Raw genomic sequence first — 16,468 nt, 5'->3', positions numbered from 1 at the left:
TTGTATTTTTTTCAATCTCATTTATGGTTCAATCAACACATGAAGCAGAAGCTAAAGAATGCCTGGAAGTCTTACAGTGGTGTTTTTCTAGAAACGTGAAGGCAGCAAGATCCTAACTAATCGTCAAGGTCTAATTAACAGTTTGAGTTCGGGTAAGATTGCGAACTGGTGCTCTCAAAATATAATAGATGATATAGGTAATATTTGTAAGGCAATGGACTACGTTTGTGTTGAAAAAATGAATCGTAACGTGGTTCACCCATGATGCGGCAAAAGTTGTCTGTTAAAGGGTAGCTAATTTTGATGTTTTATTTGAACCGTTATAAATATATATATATATATATATATGAAGTTTATATTTCTCAGGAAAAAGAATACCCAATCTTCTTTTCTTTGTGTTGTACTTTGTTTTTATTTTTGTTTTGTTTTATTTTGTTTTCCAGTTTTCTTGAGCTACTGCATGTTAAACAATGTCGCATCAACTAAGACAAAAAAAAAAATCTCTGATATATAATTAAACAGGATTTTTTTTTTCCCCCTGGTTTGTTTTGTCCTTGTTGAACACATTGGTATTGAAAGGGAAAAAATTTGAAACCCAGAAGAAAATTTAAAACCTAGATTTTCTTAATATATTTTTTTTCTTTGTTTTCTTTAGGTTCATTTTAAACACATACTCGTATTGAAATCCAATACGAAAATTGAAAAAAAAATTGAAACCCTGATTCTATATTAAATTCCATTTGATGTGTCAATTGTAAACAAAAGGAATAGTTGTAAAGAAATCTGTATAGGAGTTTAAAAAAAAAAATTCAAAATGGTGTAATTTGAAATTTTTGATTTGTTTATTATTTAGATATATCACAAATTGTGATTTTATCTTCAAATGTAATTTGAGAAAAAATATAGTATGTGTTGAAAGTAAATTATAATTTTAAATAATTTAATAGATAGTACTTAAAAATGGAACGTACTGAGTAATTTTTTTAGTGTAAATAGAATCCCGATTATCTTTGGTTGGAGGATTTGATGATAAAAATGAAAAGGAAAAAAGAAATACAATCTCACTTTTTTGTTTGATTATTGATGATGCAGTTCGTTTCAAGTGGAACGGGTCGGACTGATCCATGCTCCTCAACCCTATGTCCGAATGACCAAGCCCACCAGAAAACCTGCACAAGAGTTCAACGGGGAACGGGGAGTCCCCCAGCGAACCCTCCAACGAGCAAGTTAGAGAGAAGTGGAATGTGTGGATGGATCAGAGATAGAAAAGCTTAACCTTCTTCTTGTCTTCGACATCTACTTATATCCTTTGGTAATCATGACGTTGTCCCTTCCGACCTGTCACCTTGGCCAAAAGTCTATGCTCTAGCTTACCTTTCTCAGGGTGAAGGCGTTCTGTCCCAACGGAGAGGGATTATCGCAATAAATGCTGTAAGGGGCCTCATTAATGGCTATGTGCCGTGGCAATAACTTTGCCGATCTTTGTCTGCCGAGATGGCTTGCCCCTCTCTTGCCATGTGTCTTGATGTCATTGGTTCTTATTGCTTCATGGGGCTTCAGCAGTGCTGGGCTTTAGCATTTGAGTTACGTATTGGGCCCTAAATGCTGGGCTATAGTCTTTATGGGCTTACCCACATCAGTAGTCCCCCATTCCCAAGTGCAGCTTTAGTCCAACGAAGGGAATAATGAAGAAAATGAGGGCTGTGAGAGACCGGTAGGGTGAAGGCCGACCGAGAGGAGTGGCCGACCACGACGGGTGGCCAAGTGGAGAGACCGACCATGAGGAGGGCCGACCGCAAAGGGTGGCCGAGTGGAGGGACTGACCATGAGGAGGGCCGACCACGAAGGGTGGCCGAGTAGAGGGACCGATCATGAGGAGGGCCGACCGCGAAGGGTGGCCGAGTAGAGGGACCGACCATGAGGAGGGTCGACTGCGAAGGGTGGCCGAGTGGAGGGACTGACCATGAGGAGGGCCGACCGCGAAGGTTGGGTAGGCGGTAAGGTGCGGGGCTTGAGAGGCAGTGGGGTACGTGTTGAAGTGAAGTGGAATAGACAAGGAAGGGGAAAGAGGCAGTGGATCGTGGTCGTACACGTGGCAGAATCTCGTAGTGGGGAAGGTTAGGCGTTGGGCAATAAATGAAACGATAGGTCATCATAGGGTGTCGAAAAAGCAGTTTTGGCGGATTTTTGAAAATTTTCAAACTGGCGAAATTTAATTGTGACCCTTGGAACGCGGGCAAGCCCTGGGCCTTTGGTATTATTCGCTTTACCTACCTTTTTGCAAAAAAATCAAAACATTCCAAGTGTAAACTTCTTCGTTGCTAGCAATACACCACTGCAACACTTTGTGAATTATCTCGCACCAGTGTCTGAAATTATTCGCAGACACACGAGAGAGATAGCCCAAGAGAAAGCAAGGGTTGATCGATTGGGTGACGATGATGCGGTAAATTTGGCGGAGCAATACAGGACGGAGAGGCAAGTGGGGAGTGGGGGGGAGTCGGTGGGGCGACCTCGTTTGTCTACAATGATAGCGGCTCCGAAGCCAATCAGCCAGGTTGAGCCAGATCACTAGCATACAAAGGCCGACAAGTCAACCATTACCGCGAAGGAGTTAGAGGGTATGCAGGAGAAATACCAGATTCCCGCAAAATAGAGCTAAAGCTGCCGATATTGAAGGAGAGGGCATCTGATGCTCGACCGGGGGCATTTACCCTGTTCGAGGAGGCGCTAAAGGGGGGTTTAAGGTTGCCACTCCCCCGAATAGTAGTGGATGTGGTGGACCGGTTGGAGGTGGCTCTAGGCCAATTGATGCCTAATGCGTGGAAGATCTTGTTGGCATGTGCGAGCGCGTGGTCGAAGGCGAACGGGGGGGGGTGAAAATGATGGTGGACAAGTTTTTTGCATGCTACAAGCCTCGGGGCAGCAAGAAACTTGGGTCACTCCGCAGGCAGTGGTGGGAAAGGGTCTGGTGGCGGGGTTACCGTCGTTAATCAAAGGGTGGAGGCCACGGTGGCTTTATGTGTCCACGAACAAAGGAGTGGGAGTGCGCACAGTGTGGAGAGTGCCCACCAAGTCTATGGAGCCAAAACTAGGGGCAGCGGCAGAGGAGAGGGTGAAGAAGGTGAAAGCATGGAGGGAGAAGGAGGGCATCAGATGGGACGACCTCGTTCAGCCTTCAGCCTTGTTTGCCGCAAGGCTGGGCCCTTAGCCGACCGGTGGAGATCTGGCACCGGCAGAACTAGAGGCGAGAAGGAAGGCGCAAGAGGCGGAGGATAGGACCATTTTCGCCAGGGCCAATAAATACAAAGAAACAAAGGCAGACCGTCCGCCGAAGGCGATCCCAAGGGAAAGAATCCGACCGCGCCCCAAACCACTCGGGAAAAAAGACTTGGGCAGTTTTGAGCCACGACCGCTCCCAGTTGATCCGGTGAAGGAAAGGGCGAACAGAGAGGGGGAGGCTTTGAAGAAGAAGAAGAAGAAGAAGAAGAAGAAGAATAGGGTTAGGGAGAGTGAGGAGGAGCCCGCCTTGAAGATGAGGAAGGAGGTGACGGCGGAGGAGACCCCCGAAGTGGGGTTGGGGGAATCAGCCAAGTAGGTGGAGGGTGGGGCGACTAGCCCTAAAGAATGAGTGGAGGTTGGTGTATTTGACCCTGTGGAGGGGGTGAAGCAGTAACCCCAGGGTGCTCCTGCTCCCCAAGGAGAAGGAGACAGGGCCAGGTTGAAGACCACTTTTTATCACGTCCCGGCTGTATCTGGGCGACTAGAGGGAGAAGGAATAGAGGCCAAGGTCGCTGTAGATCGCCTCTTACGAGTAGTGGAAGACGCAACCGTGCGCTCGGTGGAGAGTTTTACTGAGGCTGAGCTACTGAGGGGTTGTGTTCTACCCAAATGGAGGCGACCTCCTTAGCAGGGGCCCTTCTGAGAAAGGCAACGGCTGCAAAAAGGTGAAGTGGGGTTGTTGCGGCAAAGTTGGAGGGGCCGGAGGCCCAACTTGAGAACTTAAGGAGGGAGGCTGCAGGGTGGCAAAAGGCCACACGGAGTACGTGTGCTAGGGGGTTGGAAGAGGCTCAGAAGGCAAGGAAGATGGAGGTGCTGGCGATGGTGCAGAGCAACGTTGCCGACCGTGCCCATGCTGAGCTGGTCGCGGCCAAGTTGAAGTTGGAGGACGAACGCCGCAAGGTGGTGTCGCTTGAGTTTCAGCTGGCTGGCGAGCAGAAGAAGCTCAAAATGCCTGCACTGTTGCCAACGAGCGGTGGGAGGCGGCCATGTCCAACAACGAAGAACTTCGCGCTCAGTCAATCAAAGAGAAAGAAGAGTTTCTATTGGAAGATTGCTGAGCTAGAGAGAATGTTGGCGGACGAGTGGGCCAAGTCAATGGAGGAGAAGGCAGGGTTGGAGAAGGAGTTGGAGGAAGAGAAGACCAAGTTAGTAGGGTTGGAGAAGGAGTTGGAGGAAGAGAAGACCAAGTCAGCCTCTGAGAGGGCAGCATACCCCGATTTGTGCGTTGCAGCAGTGGAGCAGTTCAAGGGGTCTGCTGACTTTCAGATGGCTATTGATGCTGCGATCGCGAGCAACTTGGCGAGAGAGGGGGCTGGGGGGGCTGGCCTGTCGGGAGCGACCGCTGGGGATAGGAGTGAAGAAGAAGTGATCTAGAGCTTCCAGCGGTCGGACTTCTACAAACACGAAATAGCTGAGTTCTGGGATAGCGGGTGGAAAATGCTCAAGCGTAAAGCGGAAGAGCTGTTCCCAGACTTAGACTTTAGCAATGTCAAGATTGACGACGACGACGTGGCCCAGACCCCCCTAGATGAGGGCGTTGAAGAAGAAGACCTCATGTCAAGTGAGGAGAAATAATGAAAGTGGACAAAATTTGTACTCAGAGTTTTGGTTGTTTTTCTTTTTGTTGTTGTTGTTGTTTTTTTTTGAATTGCTGTAATAAACTTGTGTATAAGTTTGTGAATGAATAAAATTATAAGGTTGTGTTTGTCACACTGCTGTCTTTATGTTTGTGAGTCTGAAATGAATGAGAATGGTTTGTTCAAATTAGGCTTGACTTGTAAGGAAAGAGGCTGGCTTGTAAAAGTTGATAAGTAAGAAAACAATCTGACTTGTAAAGGAAGCATGTAAGAATGTCAAAAATGTGAAGTTTCAAATCACGCCCAAAAATGAAGTTGTAAATCATGTTATAAGGGTGTTGATAAATGAAAAACTAAGTTGGGAAATGAAAGCCAAAAAATGTAAAGAGTGTTGAGAGGTGTAAAAGCATGGACCTGGAATTTGACTAAGTATGGCCACTATGCCACAATCATGAAGTTGACACGAATGGCCTTGACCGAGCTCTTCTTTCGTGCTCAGTTTAGGTTAAGCTATGATTAACTGGCTCTTCAAGTAACTCAGTGGCTTTAAGTAACCCAGTCTGACTGAGCTCTCTATGCTTAGTCTGGCTGAGGCTTTAAGTAACTCGGTTTAGCTGAGCTCTTCGTGCTTAGTTTGGCTGAGGTTTTTCATGCTCAGTCGGGCTGAGTTCTTCATGCTCAGTCTGGCTGAGGCTTTTTATGTGACTCAATCTGGCCGAGGTCTTCATGCTCGGTCTGGCTGAGGCTTTAAGTAACTCGGTATGGCCGAGGTCTTCGTGCTCAGTCTGGCTGAGGTTTTAAGTAACTCGGTCTGGCCGAGGTCTTCGTGCTCAGTCTGGCTGAGGCTTTTTATGCTCAGTCGAGCTGAGTTCTTCATGCTCAGTCTGGTTGAGGCTTTTTATGCTTAGTCTGGCTGAGGCTTTAAGTGACTCAGCCTGGCCGAGGTCTTCGTGCTCGGTCTGGCTGAGGCTTTAAGTAACTCGGTCTAGCTGAGGTCTTCGTGCTCAGTCTGGCTGAGGTTTTAAGTAACTCGGTCTGGCCGAGGTGTTCGTGCTCAGTCTGGCTGAGGCTTTAAGTAACTCGGTCTAGCTGAGGTCTTCGTGCTCAGCCTGGCTGAGGTTTTAAGTAACTCGGTCTGGCCGAGGTGTTCGTGCTCAGTCTGGCTGAGGCTTTAAGTAACTCGGTCTGGCCGAGGTCTTCATGCTCAGTCTGGCTGAGGCTTTAAGTAGCTCGGTCTGGCTGAAGTTGCAATCAAAGCGTTATTGGAATACCACACAAATAACTGAGATATAAGCTTGCTGTCATTAAAGTGTAGCCCATTTGATCAGAAATTTACATCATGTGAGAGAAGAACAAGAACATTCAAGTGTGTAGATTGCCGAAAAGAAAATACAATAACTGATCAGTACAAGAATGAAAAATTATTGAAAATAACGCTTCAAGTGTTCAGCGTTCCACGGATGGGGGAGGTCTCGACCTTCCATGTTCTGAAGTCGGTATGTACCCGGACGACATTTGGCTTTAACAACGTAAGGTCCTTTCCATTTGGCTGCTAGTTTCTCTTCAGCCGAATTTTTGGTGGCAAGGGTTGCTTCTCGTAAAACAAGGTCCCCCACGGCGAACTCCTTCGGTTGGACTTTGTGGTTGTAGTGAGTTCTCATTTTTTGTTGGTATAAGGCTTGTCTGACTGTAGTGGTTTCTCGGAGTTCTTCAATTAGGTCTAGGTCTGCCCGACGCAGCTCTTCAATCAGCTTTGGATTTGGATGTAGAACCCTTAGGGTAGGAAGACCGACTTGCACTGGGATGACCGCCTCAACGCCATATGTTAAACGAAAGGGGGTCTCCCCAATGGGAGTTCAAGCGGTAGTACGGTAGGCCCAGAGTACATTCGGTAGTTCCTCAGCCCAGAGTCCCTTAGCAGCTTCTAACTTGGTTTTGATGATCTTCATAAGAGAACGGTTGGTGACCTCAACTTGGCCATTGGCTTGGGAATGACCTGGGGAAGAGAAATATAGCTGGATTTGAAGCTCTGCACAGAATTTCCTGAACTGGGCATTGTCGAATTGTTTGCCGTTGTCGGAGACGATGGCTTGAGGGATGCCAAATCTGCATACGATCGACTGCCAAATGAATCTGGTTGTATTCCGCTCGGTAATTGTGGCAAGGGGTTCTGCCTTCACCTATTTAGTGAAGTAATCAATGGCGACAATGGAAAATTTGGTTTGGCCTCGGCCAGTGGGCAATGGGCCAACTAGGTCAATCCCCTATTTGGCGAATGGGTAGGGACTGCAAAGCATGATTAAGTCTGTAAGAGGTGCATGGGGGATGTTGGCAAAACACTGACACTTATCACATTTGAGCACGAAGTCTGTCGCATCCTGATTGAGAGTAGGCTAGAAATAACCAGTGCGAAGTATTTTGTGGGCTAGAGACCGGACGCCCGAATGATTACCACAGATACCCTCATGGATTTCCCATATCACGTAGGTTGCTTGAGCAGGATTGAGGCATCTGAGGTATGGTCGTGAAAACCACGTTTGTATAAGAGGTCGCCGACAAGAATGTAGTTGGACGACCGGGCCCTGACTTTGGTGGCTTGCTGTTTGTCGGCTGGCAGTTCCCCCATTGTCAAGAAGAGAGAGATATCGGCCGCCTAGGGGATAGGTTCGTTTTGGAGAAAGTAGACTTGCTGTTGGTTTGGGGAAATGGCAGGGTGAGTCAGGTACTCGAGGCGGACACCGTGGCTGAGGTCTGACTGGTCTACCGAGGCCAACTGAGCCATTTCATCTGCCTTGGAGTTTTCTGTCTGAGGGATATGCTTGATGTGGAAATTACTGAAGAGGCAAATCAGAGGGTATTGTGTCGTCCTTGGCATCGAATTCCCCTGTGATTTGGCCGACAATGAGCTAGGAATCGCTGAACACTTGGATATGGCTGACACTAATGTCTCTGGCTAGGCGGAGACCTGTTATCAATGCCTCATACTCGGCCTCATTATTGCTTGCATCGAACAAGAAGCGGAGAGCACATTTGAAATAACCACCCTCAGGGGCGGTGAGGATAAGATCAGCCCCGTTGCCTTCTTTGCGGGATGATCCGTCGACGTTGAGGGTCCAAGAGTGGGGGTCTTCTGGCTCGGTTGGGGGTGGTGGAGGGGGAGAAGCTGTGGTTGGAGTGGGATTAGTGAATTCCAGGATGAAATCGGCAACAGTCTGCCCCTTAATTGTTGTCCGAGGCCGGTAGGAGATGTCAAACTGGCTGAGTTCGACCGACCACTGCATAAGTCTACCAGAAAGCTCTGGTTGTTGCATTATCATTTTCAATGGTTGGTCAGTGAGGACCACAATGGAATGGGCTTGAAAGTAGGGACAGAGCTGTCTGGAGGCGGTAACCAAGGCCAAGGACATTTTTTCTAACAATGGGTAATTCTGTTCCGCTCCCCTAAGAGCCCAACTGTTGTAGTAGACTGGCCATTGGACCGAGTTGTCTTCCCTGATAAGAGTTGCACTGATTGCGGTGTTCGACACGACTAAATAGAGGAAGAGGGGTTCGCCCGAGATTGCTTGAGAAATGAGGGGGGTTGGCCATGCACTGCTTCAACTGCTAAAAGGCCTCTTCGGATTCGGCCGTCCACTCAAAGGTTTTCCAAAGCACTTTGAAGAAGGGGAGGCACTTATCTGTTGCGCGTGAAATGAAGCGGTTGAGGGCGGCAACTCGGCCAGTAAGTCTCTGAACCTCCTTAACCGTTCTGGGAGACTGCATTTCAATTAAGGCCTTGATCTTTTCAGGATTAGCTTCAATGCCCCGCTGACTGACCATGAAACCTAAGAACTTCCCAGATCCTACGCCGAAGACGCATTTCTCCGGATTGAGCTTGATTTGGTACTTTTGTAGGGTGGCGAAGGTCTCTTGTAAGTCGGCCAGATAATCTGTGGAGAGCTTACTCTTGACTAGCATATCGTCGACATATACTTCCATGTTCCGGCCTATCTGGTGATGGAAGACAGCATTAACCAACCGTTGGTAGGTGGCCCCAGTATTTTTTAACCCAAATGGCATCACACGGTAATGGTAGGTATCTCAGTCGGTGATGAAGGAGGTGTGTTCCCGATCAGACGGATGCATCAGAATTTGGTTGTACCCAAAGAAGGCATCCATGAAGTTGAGCATTTGATGACCGGCCGTGACGTCAACCAGCAGATCTATACGAGGAAGAGGGTAGCTGTCTTTGGGGCAAGCTCGGTTGAGGTCGGAGTAGTTGACATAGAGCCGCCATTTACCATTGTTCTTACGGACCAGGACCACGTTTGACAACCATCTAGGGTAGTCCACGTTCTTGATGAATTGTGCCTCAAGGAGCTTATCGACCTCTGCAGCAATGAGAGTATTGCGTTCCGGATGAAAGATGCGCTGTTTCTGGCGGAAGGGTCGGAAGTGGGGCTCAATGCTGAGGTGATGAGTTATGAAGGAGGGGTCAATACCTGGCATGTCTGAGTGGGTCCATGCGAATACATCGTTGTGTTCGATCAGGAGGGCAGTAAGGTCGGCCTTTGCCTGGGAGGGTAGTTGGCTGCCGATTTTGGCAATTTTTGCTGGGTTGGCAGGATCGATGGGGACTTCGATAAGTTCTTCCACTGGTTTTCCCCTAACCAGCTCGTCTTCATCTCTGACATCGAGTCCCTCAATGATCATAGCCTCCTTCGCTTGACTTCTTTGTATGAGGCGACATAACATTCTCTGGTCACGGTCTGCTCTCCCCTCACTGTCCCGACCCCCAGATCGGTGGGGAACTTGATGGCAAGGTGGTAAGTTGATGTGATAGCTTGAAAAGCATTTAGGGCAGTACGACCAAGGATAATGTTGTAGGCAGAGGGGCAGTCGACAACAAGGAAGGTGAGCAACTTGGTGGTCTACTGCGGGTACTCGCCGATTGTGATGGGGAAATCGATGGAGCCGATGGAGGTCACTCTGTCACCAGTGAAACTGACCAAAGGGGTTTGGAGAGGAGACAAACTTTCTTTCTAGATCTTGAGCCGACGGAAGCAGTTGAGGAAGATGATGTCTGAAGAGCTGCCGTTGTCTACGAGAACCCGTCTGACCTTATAGTTTGAGAGGAGGGCTGAAATGATGAGGGGGTTGTCATGGGGGTAACGAATGCCTATGCAGTCGGCGTCCGTAAAGGTGATAGGCTCGGTCCACTGCCTAGGCTGTTTGGAGGGTCGGTCCAATGTGGCAACTTTTTTGTCTGAGCCCTGCCTTATTTTTCTGAGTTCTGCCCGCTGAGCCGAGCAGGATGGTCCTCCACAAGCAAGCCCTCCGGAAATAACTCTGATTTCTCCAACAGGTAGGGCGGGGTGACCTTGTGCCCAAGGTTGCTGTGAAGGGCGATCATGACCTTGGTTGGGTTGTGCTGGTTGTCGGGGAGGGGTGTGCCGGTGGTTGTTTCTGATGGGTTCAATCCGTTGTCTCTGCTGAGGGCGAGTTTCCGCGAATCGACTGAGATGTCCTTGGTGAATCAAGCCCTCGACCTGATCTTTGAGGTTAACACACTCCTCGGTATTATGGCCGTGGTCTTGGTGAAAACGGTAATATTTGTACTGGTCTCTCCGATTGGAAGGAGTTTGTGACAGTTCAGGCCATTTGACGGGGTAGTCCCGCTGGATCTGATTGAGGACTTGTTCGATGGGGGAATTGAGGGGTGTGTACCGCTCGAACCGGCCGAGTGGTCGGGCTGGGGCCGACCGGTTGGCTCGGGGGTGTCGGTCGGTATAATGCGGTGTTTGGTTATTGTACTGGGTGTTTCTGGTTTCTGAATCTTTTTTTTTCTCCCTGGGGGGAGGATTTTTGGCTGTAGGGTCTTGGCGAGCGACTAGGGAATCTTCGGCGTTCATGTATTTTTGAGCTTTGGAGAGTAGGGTTGCCATTGAGGTCGGGGGGGTTTTTAGAGAGGGAGAAAATGAAGTCAGTTGACCGTAGACCGGCCATGAAAGTTGTAAGGATGACCTTGTCATCATTTTTCGCTACCTGTAAGGCTTCAGTGTAACGCCCTCAAAATAAACTCATAACATCATACATTCACGATAAAGAAAAGAGATTTCATATTACAATCATCAGAGTATTCTTACAAAAGGTATTGCATGTTGACAACAAAAGTAAATGCCCTATAGGCTTACAACTTTCCAAGTCAACACTTGGTTACAAAAAAGAGAGTACTAACTCTACATAAAATAAGCCCTTGGCTTGATATACATGTAATACAACAAAAAAACAAAAAGGTTTTAACAGCCTCAAGCCTCCCAAGCTACGCCCTTGGAGGTGGCATAACACCTGTACCTGAAAATGATGTCCCATATAGGGTGAGCCAACGCCCAATAGAAATATGCTAAACATAATATGAGCAATAACTAAAACATAAACATTTGATAAATGTTTAACTCACATAAATCAATTCATAATTCATCTCAATTACATGACAATTATGTCCATGTTTCATTCCATTTTCCATTACTTATCCAGTTCTCACTTTATGAATAAGGCTCAGAACCTAGCCAATAATTTACTGAGACTATAACTCATTTCAACAATACTTCCATACTTCACAATAGGTACACATATTCGCTGTATCAATATCACATAAAACACTTCCATACTTCACAATAGATACACATATTTGCTGTATCAACACTTCAATAGATACACAGATTTGCTCTATCAATGGAGTTTATCCCCTATCTCCTCCCAAAGAATATCCGGTTTAGGAGTCCATTCCCTATCTCCTCCTAAACCGTGGAGTACATCCCCTATCTCCTCCCACACAACACAATGTATATAAACACATATCATATACATAATCAATCAATACATAAATTTGATGTATTATTCTAACCGTCATATTCAATGACATACTCAATTGGTTAGTTTTAATTCACTTAATCATTATGCAATATCTACAACAATCAAGACTATCCTCCACCGATAGCCCAAAGCAATTATTTCTAAACAGATAATAATTATATCAACAGATAATTTGTCAACAATTTTCAAGGTGAGTGATTAATAATTCCAACTCCACCATTCTATCTCATAATGAGCCAATCACATTATTTCCAACTCAATTTCATATTTTCATAATAAATGTCATTAATTACACTAATGACCCAAATATACCCAAACATGGCATTTTTCCCATTTTTCTCAATATTGACCCAAAGGTCAAAATATTATCAACAACATCAATAACCTCATTTTTAGACCCAAAACACAAATGTTTGAATCAAAAGAACAAAACCCCTCTTTCTAATATACCACATCTCAAACCCTAACTTTCCAAATCAAACCATTTATACAAAAAGCTCAATATCTATGTTAAAGCTCATAAAGATGAGTAGGAATCCCTACCTCAAGAGATGAAACTCAAAGGAGATGATGAAAAAATCTCGAAATGCTCCAACACCCAAGATTTTTGGATTGATGGGAAGCCCAAGCCAAGCTTTACACTCCTTGCAAAGACACTAAGGGAGTAGATCACTCAAGCTAGATCAATCCCTAGAGATAAGGTATAATCTACAGAGAGGAGCTCTCAAAAGAGGGTTTAGAAAAGTAAGAGAGAGAAAGGAAATGTGAAATGTGATTCAAAATCACCCAGCTGCCATCTGATATACGACTATCCCGCTCGAGCGGAGAATAGGACGCTCGAGTGTCAAACACAAAAAACTGGACCCGCTCGAGCTCAAAAAGACCCCCTCAAGCGCCAAGACACAAAATCAAAAAGTACCCGCTCGAGCGCAAAAGGAAATCCGCTCGAGTGTGGATTACCTTTTTCCAGTATTTTTACAGACTTTGAAAACCCGTTTGAGCGCCAAGAGGCCCGCTCGAGCGTAAGGAAATCAGCTCGAGCGTGAAAAATGCACCTGTAGAAGTTTTGCAGAGGCACAAAATGCTGAAAGTGGGTAAACTCCGCTCGAGCGCAAAGGGACCCACTCGAGCGGACCACCAAAAATCTGGGCAACAAGGAATAGGGATAAAGCTCAACCAACCTGTTCGAAACACACCCAATGCATCTTAAAACTCAAATATATGGAATTAAAGGATGACAACAAGACATAAACAACAATCAACTCCACAGAACCTAAGTTCGGATACAACAATCAAAGAAGGAAGAACCAGGATCACTATATTCAGTGTTGAAATGGGTAACGAAACTGCGCAGCGAATCCCCCTCGGTCTGACGAATGTTGAGGAGTCGGGTTGCCGGACGTCGCTGGCGCTGGGCTCTGATGAAATGGCTGAGGAAGGAGTCGCTGAGGTACTGGAAAGTGGATACGGAGTCTGCTGGCAGTTGACTAAACCAAAGTCGAGCAGACCCCTTAAATGTCACGGGGAAAGCCCGACACATGATTTCGTCAGGGAAAACATGGAGGATCATGAGGGTTCTGTAGGTCTCCAAGTGGTCGGCTGGGTCCGTTGTACCGTCAAAAGAGTCAATGGTGGACATTTTAAACTTAGGAAGGAGAGGTTTGTCCCTGATGGAGGCGACAAATGGGGAGTTGGCTGTGGCATATGGTTTATGCTGTGTATTCTGCATGACCCCTTGGAGTTGGAGCTTCATGGCTCGGAGTTCTGCGTCCCAGAGAGGGATGTTGTCACCACCGGAGGGCAGCGAGGGTTGGACACTGCTGGCCTCTCCTTCAGGGGTTGGTGCCGGAATCGATGGCTGTGGGCCTTGGGGTGGCAGGTTTATACTTGGGGGAGGGGGTTGCAAGCCTTCCACGTTGTCTGGATTAGGCTGCAGGATAGTATGGCTCGGGGCTCATTCTTGGTTGGGGGGAATATCTGGAGGTGGTGGAGGAGGCATATGAAAGTTTCTTTGGAGTAGAGCGTTAATCAGGGCTTGGTTTTGCTCGGTCAAGTGGTTAATGCTGTTGGTGAGCTCGGTGAAATACATTGGTGGGTTATTTGGATTGGGAGGGTCGGCTTGATGATCGGGAACATTGGGGTGAGAAGCCATGGATCTAGTTGTGACCATCCACCTTCACAGGTGGTAGGAGGGAGTTATCGGGAGAGGGTCTCCGGTGGCAATGAGCACAACTGGCGCACGGAACAAGAAACGTTTCCCACAGACGGCGCCAACTGATGATGCAGTTCGTTCCAAGTGGAACGGGTCAGACTGATCCACGCTCCTCAAGCCTATGTCCGAATGACCAAGCCCACCAGAAAACCTACACAAAAGTTTAACGGGGAACGGGGAGTCCTCCAGCGAACCCTCCGACGAGCAAGTTAGAGAAAGAAGTGGAATGTGTGGATAGATCTGAGATAGAAAAGCTTAACCTTCTTCTTATCTTCGACATCTGCTTATATCCTTTGGTAATCATTACGTTGTCCCTTCTGACCTGTCACCTTGGCCAAAAGTCTATGCTTTAGCTTACCTTGCTCAAGGTGAAGGCGTTCTGTCCCAACAGAGAGGGGTTATCGCAATAAATACTGTAAGGGGCCTCATTAATGGCGATGTGTCGTGGCAATAACTTTGCAGATCTTTGTCTGCCGAGGTAGCTTGCCCGTAATATTGGGCCCTAAATGCTGGGCTATAGTCTTTATGGGCTTACCCACGTCAATTATAATGAAAAACACAACGAAGAAATAAAAAGTGAGAAAAAAATGCAAACACAGTTTTTATTTTTTGAGTTCACTTAGGTTTTTTTTTCTTTCTCCATTTCTCAACTCAACCAAAAATAGTTTGGAATTTGAATTCTATCAATTATTTCTCATTTTTTTTTCTATTTCTTTTTCCTTTTTCCTTTTTCGTTTTTCCTTTTTCTCATCAAATCTTCTAACCAAATAGGTTTTGGTTCTATTTTACATTCCCTTAAGAAAAATTTATTTGGTACACATGAGGCACCACATGACTCATGCCAGACACCAATTGCTATTTTCTTGTTACTCAATAAAAATGTGAGTTTCACCTTCTCTTCTTGAAGTTAGTACTTTGCCAATCGCTAGTTTTTTTTTTACAAACTTTTTTTCAAATTGTATCTTTATTTGAGAGTGTGTAGGTTTGCCCCGCATATTTTAGAATTAATTTCGGTAATTTAAATCGTTTACTTTTTAAGATTTATTGAGTAAAATATTTATGTAAAAAATAAAATGATTAGATTTCAGTAGGTATATGTTTGAATTATATTTATTTTTAAAATATGAATGATAAATATAATTTTAAGAGTAGTCATTTATTTTTTGTGATATAAATTTAATTTGAACATATAATTACCGATGTCTGATCATCTTTATTTGTTGCATGAATATTCTACTCTACGAGTTGTAAAAAGTGAACGATTTGGATTACTAAAATTGATTTTAAAATGAGCTTACCAAACCTAAACGTTCTCTCAAGTTCTTAAATTGAAATGACAAACTTGAGAGAAGCTAATTTTTTCTTTTTTACTATATTGATTGAATGTGATTAAACTTGGTCCCCTGTATCAATTTAGTTAGAATGTAATGATTTAGTCCTAATGCATTTTTACCTCAAATTATTTTTTTTTACAAATTATAATGGTAGTTTTTGTACTTTATCTCTTGTGTCATTTTAATCTATGTACTTTCAATTGCCTCGATTTTGAACCTAAATTTACACTACGAAAAAAAATGTTTTTTGCGACGGCAAAACGCCGTTGCAAATACTCCCGCACGCCGTCTCAAAAGCCTTTTGCGACGGTAAAATCTCTTTTTGCGACGGCAAGTGGGGGTCGCAACACAGGGGGTAGCAAAAGGCCTTTGGCGACGGGAAGTGTCGTCGCCGTTGTTTTAGCGACAGAAAAATTTCTCTTTTGCGACGGAAAATTTCTGTTGCCAATAATGGATAGAAATTGGGTTTTTTTGCGACGACACAGTCTTGCCATCGGTAAAAGAGGTTTTTGCGACGCCAAAAATCCCGTCGCTAAAAAGTGTCGTCGCTTTTGGCTATAGTCGACGGCAACGTGAGCCGTCGCTAATGACTATTCTCGACGGGAATTATACCGTCGCTAAAGCCTTTTTTTATTAAATTCTGTACCTTTTGCGACAGTATGGGTGCCGTCTCAAAAAGCCTGGTATATATATATATATATATATATATTTTTTGCGACGGGGTATTCTGCCGTCTCAAAAAAATTTAAAAAAAAAAAAAACCCCTGTTTACAAATTATTAAAAATATAAAAATCACCTGTATTAAATGAAAAATAACTAAAAAAAAATCCAAAAATTACATAATAATATAAATACATACATAAACAAAAGTTGACAAATGATGAAAATTCATAATGTTGTTCCATTCATAACAATACATAAATAAAAATTCATAACAATAAAAATTATGCGACTACATAATGTCACATAATACATACATAATGTTGTTCACAAATTTAAATAACATAAATCAAAACCAAAAGTTTTCGTCTTGATTCTTTCGTAGGTTACAAAAACAGAAGTTCGTCATAATCTTTACACGCCCTCCACAAGAAGCAAACTGCTACTCAGGAAATATCTGAAAAAAATAAAATAAAAATAATTAATAACAATATAATGGTGTTAGTATTTTAATTACAGAAAAATATAAAAAAATTAACTACTATAT

This window comes from Camellia sinensis, chromosome 5 (assembly GCF_055761805.1).
Source record: "Camellia sinensis isolate YWXY chromosome 5, ASM5576180v1, whole genome shotgun sequence".
Lineage (NCBI taxonomy): Eukaryota > Viridiplantae > Streptophyta > Magnoliopsida > Ericales > Theaceae > Camellia > Camellia sinensis.
The sequence above is the reverse complement of the archived record's forward strand: the minus strand, read 5'-3'. Positions refer to the sequence as shown.